Here is a 6,802-nt window from a genome sequence, read left to right on the forward strand (position 1 = left end):
GATTGTAAGTCTATGATAATAATAGGAAGTTTTTAACATATTTCTCTTATAGAAGCAAGCAAAATGGGCTGGATTGTGGCTTAGTGGTGGAGTGCTCGCCTAGCATGCATGAAGCACTGGGTTCAATCCTCAGCACCACATAAAAATAAAAAAGATATTGTGTCCACCTAAAACTAAGAAATATTTTTTAAAAAGCAAGCAAAAAATATATCAGTGATGATACAGAACATCTGAACTACTAAAAAATAATAACTGGACTTAACTGGTCATATTTAGAACACAGTATTCCCTAAAATGAAAAAATAAAGTCTCTTCGAGTCACCTGAAATGTTTACAAAATTTGACTATATACTAGACCATAAAATAAGTCTCAAAAAATACTAAAAGAATGAAAAAAGTATATTTCTGACCATAATACAAATAACCTAGAAGTCATTAATGAGAATAAAAATAGGAAAACCCCATGTTTTGAAATACATGTCTAACCAATAAATGAAGGAATTCATAATTAAAACTGGACTATATGTTTTAGTGAATGATGATGAAAATGCTCCATATCAAAGTTTGTGGGACACAGAGCTGTGCTATAACTGAAATGGATAGCTTTAAATGCCTATGTCATAAAAGAAATAACTGAAAATTAATGAGTAAAGTGTACAATTCAAAAATTTGGAGAAAAAAAGAGAAAGTATAAGAAAGGTAGAAATTAAACTCATCATCTGTATGTACAGCTAATTCTATACATAGGAAATCCCATGAATTCTACACATAGACTATCAGAATTAAAAAGGATTGCTGGATGCAAAGACAGTACACAAAAAAGTCAGTTGCAATTCCACATACCATATAATGTTGGAAAAATGGATTTTTAAAAAAGATAATCATAGTACCATTAAAACTATCAACTACCAGGAATGTATTTAACAAAAGACTCAAGACCTCTATTTGAAAACTATAAACAGAGAAATTAAAGAAATTCTAAACAAATTGAGGGTTGTATCTTCTGTCTGGATTAGAAGACTCAATAGTGTAAAGATACCTGTTCTCTTCATCCTATCCAATGCATTTAGTGCTATCCTGATAAAATCCTAATCATGTATTTTTGTGGAACTAAGTAGCAAGCAGATTCTCAAAATTATGAAAATACAAAAGGTCAAGTATAGCCAAATGGTTTTTTTTTATTTATTGGATGTTCACAACATTACAAAGCTCTTGACAAATCATATTTCATACATTAGAATCAAGTGGGTTATGAACTCCCATTTTTACCCCAAATACAGATTGCAGAATCACATCGGTTACACATCACATTTTTACATACTGCCATATTAGTGACTGTTGTATTCTGCTACCTTTCCTATCCTCTACTATCCCCCCTCCCCTCCCCTCCCATCTAGCCAAATGGTTTTTGAGAAAAATAAAGTGGACTGGTTTTATCATGTTGATGTTATGAAATGATAATATTATTTTTGTGCAAGGAAAGACAAATAGATCAACTGAACAGAAAAGAGAACTTTAAAACAATGACATAAATATGTAGTCACTTGATTAGCATGAAGGTGGCATCACAGAATAATAGGGAATAGAACAGTCTTTTTAATAAATGATTTTCTCCATCTGACAAGAAATTTTCACCAATCAGATTGGTAGACATTCTGCTGTTGGGACAGTCAGTGCAAATGAAAGGAAAATCATCAGTGCCTTTAAAAGTCATACATGTATTTACTTTTTGACCTCAAAATCTCACTTCACCATTCTGTCAGAAATAAATTGGCAGATATAATGTCTCATGCACAAGGTTCTTTGGCAGAAGATTAGAAACATCTACATATTGACTGTTAGACAAAAATAAGAAAAGGTCTGAACACTAATGGAGTAAACTTCTGTCAATTTTGTTTATGTAACTAAATCAAGAGAAATATATGCAATCTACGTTTTAAAAGGGAGAAGTATGAGTATAGGTACACATATTTACTTTTGTTTGTGAGAAGAAACTGGAAGGAAAACCTGATAAAATGATTGCAGGGAGAGGATGATATAGTGATAGAAACAAAAGGTCTCTAATGCATTCATTCTTGGCTTTGGAAACCTAAATGTTTTCCATTTGCTAATATAAAAGGAAAGAGAAAATAATTTTAAATGAAAACAAAACTAAAATGAATGAAACTACTTGTATAACCATATAAAAGAAAATAATTATTGCATTTATTTTTTTAGGTGTAGATGGACACAACACAATGCCTTTATTTTTATGTGGTGCTGAGGATCGAACCCGGGTCCCGCCCATGCTAGGAGAGCGTTCTACTGCTGAGCCACAATCCCAGCCCCTAATTATTGCATTTACATGTTTATTACATTTTAACTATTCTTCTAGATATATCACATATTCTAAGTACAACTAGAGCTGTAAAGAATCATAAATCATAATAGTAACAACACTTTGGAACTTTTTAAAAATATATTTATTTTTTAGTTGTAGTTGGACACAATACCTTTATTTATTTATCTTTATGTGGTGCTGAGGATCGAACCCAGGGCCTCTCGTGTGCTAGGCAAGTACTCTACCGCTGAGCCACAACCCCAGCCCCAACACATTGGAACTTTATATAGAAAACATAATTATGTTAGAAACTGATATCTTTGGTATACAAGAAGAAAGGTATAAAAATCAAAAGCTAAATTTAAATTTCTGTATTATTAAACTTGAATTGAAAATAATATTAAGTCATGATTCTGTATTTCAGAATTACCTGATTGTAGTTTTATCTATTGAAAACACTCCGAAGCCAATGAGAACCCAGCGACATTGAGCACAACTAACATCTAGATTGTTTCTCTGAATACCATTTCCTACTACTTTTGTCTTTGATCTTTCCAGCCACACATTTAAATAGTGCTTTATATTTACTTTCTATCTTAACTATCATCTTGCTTTTATCTCCAGTAATCTGTTAAGTCTAGTCTTGATCATTTCCAAATTCCCAGATAATCATTTTGTTACATTTGTTACTCTTTATGACCCATTCCACTCTTAAAATCATTGTAAAATTTAAAGCAATCAAAAATGTACATATTTTCACATATGTGTGCAAAAAGTCTATGTACCAGGTCAAGATATATAAGGTTTCCAGCACCCCAGAAGGCTTCTATGTGCCCCTTCTCAATTATTACCCTGTATACCACTACTAACCTTTTTTTGACTTTTGGATGCTGAGAAGTCAGCTGAAATAAAATTTCCTGCCTTCCAAGAACCTGAATTCTAGAAAGGAAAAGGAAATAAAAATATATTTTCAAATAATGATACATTCTACAAAGTAGAATCATGGGCTACAAAATAATGAGGGACAGGATGTATGTCTACTAAGGTAGCTTAGGTGCTTTACAATGATAGAAGACAACACCTGACCGCATTGGATTTTCTGTTAAAACACTGTTAATAATTGCTTTTTTTCTGTAAACAATGTCTGAAAAGTTTTCTATGTATAATATCTGGCATCCTTAAATCTAATAATAGAGTTTATTGATATAATAAATCAAGTAATAGAATTTAATTGTGAATTAACACATAACGATATTCATGTATAAGTGAGTCTTGATTAGTTTAGTAGTAGTGTATACTAACAACTAAATATATGCTTTCCTAGAATATTAGGTTTAGCAAAATCAATATATTTCATTGTTGATTTTTCCCTTCTGTTCTAAACCCTATAGGATTTCCATGGAAATCAGAGTGCCCTTCTTCAGAGAATGTTCTGCAGCACTTAGAAAAAAGTTATGGTAATAGCAAGATACAATTAAGTAACCTCAGTAACTAGCCTTAGCTGTTAAAATATTATACTTCATATCCCTCCATAATTTTAATCTTTTTAAACTTTATTTCAAACTTGTTACTTAGAGACTTAAAACTGAATATTTTGGATCAGAAAAAAAGGTCATGTCCATTTTTAAAAAACCTTTGATAAGTCAATTAAAAAAAATGACCTAGAAAAGGTTTATTGATATCGTTTCATAGTTCATTAACTGATATCCATACATAAAAACTGTAATTTACCTTAAGTTCATATATTAGCTGCAGTTTTTAAATGTCTAAAAGACCCTTAAATTGGACCATAAGATAATAGATAGTTTGAATTTATAGAAATAGAAAATATTGGCACATTTATTTTTAAGCTCAAAGACAAGTAAGTCACTGCTGGGATACACTTAATGCATATTTCCAACTTCAGTATGAAACATTCAATTGTAGTTTTCCTCTTTTCACAGAGAAGGGTGACCCATGTGTGCTTTGGTCTAGTACTGAAATTTAAATGGTTATCATATTGCTTGCACCTGTTCTGTGATAAGTTCTTTTGTATTAGTGTATAAAGTGGAACACTTTTCAAAGGCTAATTTGGTTCCCTATCTGATAGGAATATAGGATATAAACTTCTTTAATTGCTTGCTTTTTTAAAGTACCAAATATGTACTTCTTAAAGTTACATGTTTAATAATAATAAGTGTTTAAATGTTTAGAGCATCCAGTGTATAGTTGGTGTTACTTGATTACAGATTTCCCACTTAACATTTATATTTGATGTACTTAAATTTAATAAAGGCAGCTAATCTATAATTCCACTGTAAATCTAATACTTTCTGGAAGTGCAATGGGATTGTCCAAGTGTGAATTAACCTCCCAGTGTTATGTGGACTACATAGGGTGGTAAGACCAAATATTAAACTGCTAGATTTAGGATTTTTCCTCTTTTATGAGATTTTTTTAAATATTTATTTTTCAGTTGTAGTTGAACACAAAACCTTCATTTTATTTATTTATTTTTATGTGGTGCTGAGACTCGAACCCAGGGCCTCGCACGTGCAAGGCAAGTGCTGTGCCACTGAGCCACAATCCCAGCCCTTTATGAGAGTTTTAAGAATAAGGTTTTATTTCATAAATTACATTGTATCTCCAGCTATTACTGTATCTACCCCATATGTCTACCAAGAACTGAATTTCAAAATGTTTTGTTTTGTTTTTTAAAGAAAGGGGAGAGGGGGAGAGAGAGAGAGAGAGAGAGAATTTTTGTTTTTTTAATATTTATTTTTCAGTTCTCGGCAGACACAACATCTTTGTTTGTATGTGGTGCTGAGGATCGAACCCGGGCCGCACGCATGCCAGGCGAGCACGCTACCGCTTGAGCCACATCCCCAGCCCCTCAAAATGTTTTTTTTAAAAAAAGATTTTGAAAGGACCCTCTTAAATGAAACTTGAGGATAATAGGCTTTTTCCATTTATCAAATTAGTAGAACACTAAAATTAAGGGATTTTTTTCCCTAAATGTTAAATAATGATATAGTTGTTTATATTAAAATGCTACATTCAGAGTTAGCACAGGACCACTCTGCAACATGGAATAGACATTATTTTTAACACAGTAGGAATAAGACAAATACCTCTAGTTAGTTATTTCTGAAAGGAATGATGAAGTGGAATTCTCTCTTAGAATACAGAGAAACAAAATTACTATGTTTGATTTGGGGAAGATATAGAAAAGGTCATTTTTAATTATAACTGAGGTTTTTTAAATTAATAATTCTGAGAACAAAGTTAAGAATCAAACAGCTTTTGTTAAGTGTTATTTATATTATCAAGGAAACAGATGTTCCCCTACAGCCACCAGAAGAACTGTAGCCTTTCAGCATGACCAGTAAATTGATAACTATTACTACACTTCCCAAGTTAAATCAGAAACTCAAAATTATTCTTCATGAATCTTTTGGAGCCTCAGTGTTTATCTTTTGGTCTACAATCTAATTTGATATTAGATAATTTTATAAATTCATTTAGAATTTTAAAAGGCAGTCAGATTGTCCCAAGTTTCCATGTATCTTCACAAGCAGAATTTCAAATTTTAGTATACTTATATTGTTGTTCATTGTTTCTTACATATACTATAATATTAGAATAATAAAGAGCATTTACCTGTGTCAACTAGAATAGGTAGATAATTATGTTTTGAGATAACTAGAACTCTGAAATGTTATAAGTATCATACAAAAAAGTGGGACTAAAAATTCTACAATGGCTCTGTCTGATGCCAGTCTGATTTCTGGTCAAGGGAAATAATGTGTGATTAAAAAGCTTAGTATACAAGTAATTTCTTATTAAAGAAATAGTTTTTTTGCCAGCATTCTATCTATATTGACTTTTAAGTACTAACATGGGCAGAAGAATGGCCTTCTGAAGTGTCCTGTTGTCATTCCCAGAACCTGTGAATGTGTCTTATGTGACAAAAATTAATATTGCTAATCAGTAGTTCACCTCGAGTTGGGGAGCTTACCCTAGATTATCTGGGTAGTCTTCATCTAATTACATGAGTCCTTAAAAGTGGTAGAAGAGGCAGAAAAGAGACTTGGAGAAAATGGCATTTGCAAGAACTTCACCCATTCCTGCTGACTTTGAAGACTGAAGGGTCCAGGAGCCAAGGAGTGTGGTTGGCCGCCAGGAGCAGGAAAAATCAAGGAAACAGATGTTCCCCTACAGCCACCAGAAGAATTGTAGCCTTTGAGTTTAGCCCAGTGAGGCCAGTGTCAGACTTCTGACCTCCAGAAGTAAAATAAATCTGCATTGTCTATGCCACCAAGTTTATGGTAATATGTGAGATGAGCTTTATAAAGCTAATAGTTTTAATTGTTCCGAGAAAACTATCAGGAATAATACAGGTTCTATGTATCTTTGCCTGAATTTTTAGTCTGAGGGTGGGGGATATACCTGATCTATGAATATTGTATGAATTCCCAGCTAGTAGTATGGATATAGAACTTC

General features: G+C 32.3%; 1 protein-coding gene across 1 annotated transcript in view; it reads left to right on the plus strand.

The window, feature by feature from the left end:
• The window catches only part of RBM44 (RNA binding motif protein 44), a 45,086-nt gene extending 39,835 nt beyond the window's left edge, over positions 1–5,251 (plus strand). Inside the window, exon 15 of the mRNA XM_081261896.1 lies at positions 3,712–5,251. The gene's annotated coding sequence lies outside the window, so the exon portion shown is untranslated. The remainder of the gene's footprint in view (positions 1–3,711) is intronic.
• Positions 5,252–6,802: the final 1,551 nt, after the last annotated feature.

Source organism: Spermophilus citellus, assembly GCF_964194105.1.
Source record: "Spermophilus citellus genome assembly, chromosome: 11".
NCBI classification, from domain to species: Eukaryota; Metazoa; Chordata; class Mammalia; order Rodentia; family Sciuridae; genus Spermophilus; species Spermophilus citellus.